We start from the raw sequence: 1,176 nt of genomic DNA on the forward strand, positions 1-1,176 counted from the left end.
ACCTCGGCGGTGCCCCAGGCCGATGGTCGAATCCCGTAAAGGGAGGGAACCGCGGCCTGGGGGCACGGGGGATCACAGGGGCCCACAAACAAACTGGGTTCCATTGCACGTGGTCCCCCCGGGAAGGGACGCGGCAGCGGCGGCCCTCTCACCGGTGCCATAGAGCGCCGGTGGGGGGGCACCACTGCCTGCGGTGAGGACTCCCCCCCTTCTGGGGGGAGCCCTTAGGAGAAGAGTCCCCGGAGCGTTGGCCGAATCTCCCGTCCCTTTAGGGAGGGAGAGGGAGCCCCGCTCCGGGGGCGGAGGGTGGCGGCTCGAGCGGGAACACTCGAGCCGTGATTCCGCCCCCCAAAATCTTTGGGAGGGCGTGACGTGGGGGCGGTGCCCCCCTGCGTCACAACCCGGAAAGGACCGCACGACCAATTCGCGGGGGAGAGTATCCTCCTCTCGGGGAGGATGCTCTCCTGAGATAGGTAAGGCCAGGGGATGGCAAGAAGTCATGCTCGGCAGTTCCTTGCCATCCCATAAACGCCAGCGAAGGCACCCGCTGTGGTTTTAGTGAGGTTGGTCTTGGACCCCATCGTCGATCCACATGTGAATCGATGATGGGGGACAAGGAGTCCCACATAAGCCTCATCCCCTACCCGGGGGATGAGTGGTACCATGAGGTTTCCACAGCGCAAAAAAAAAAAAAGGGGTAGACTGGTGTACGCCGGGATACATGATTAGAGAAGAAACTGGGAAGGATAAGCTGCGGACAATAGCGGGGAGAAGAGCGGTGGGGTTTGAAAAAAAATTAGAAGAGGGAAGAGGAGGCCTGTCGCGAGAAAATGCCTTGAGGAAGTGAAGAAGATGGGAAGGAGTTGTCGGGGTGGGAAGAAGAAAGAAAGGAGTTCTTTAGAGAAGTGAGAGAGGGGAAGGAGTTGTCGAGGTGGGAAGAAGAAAGAAAGGAGTTCTTTAGAGAAAGAGGAAGAGATGTGCTAGAGATGGAGGAAAGGAGAAGAGGTTTACGAGGGATGGGAACAGGTAGATAAAGAGTTGCAAAAGGAGGAAAGATGGAATAGGATCAGGGAGTCCAGATTTAATAAATGGTATGGAGAAATAAAAGAGGAAGGGATACCAGGATATCTGAGAAAGGGATGGGAGGAAAGCAGATAGAGAAGAGTGATAAGATTC

The sequence above is a fragment of the Prenolepis imparis genome, unplaced genomic scaffold (assembly GCF_030444845.1).
Source record: "Prenolepis imparis isolate NDT839.2.m4 unplaced genomic scaffold, iyPreImpa1.0 SCAF_2, whole genome shotgun sequence".
Lineage (NCBI taxonomy): Eukaryota > Metazoa > Arthropoda > Insecta > Hymenoptera > Formicidae > Prenolepis > Prenolepis imparis.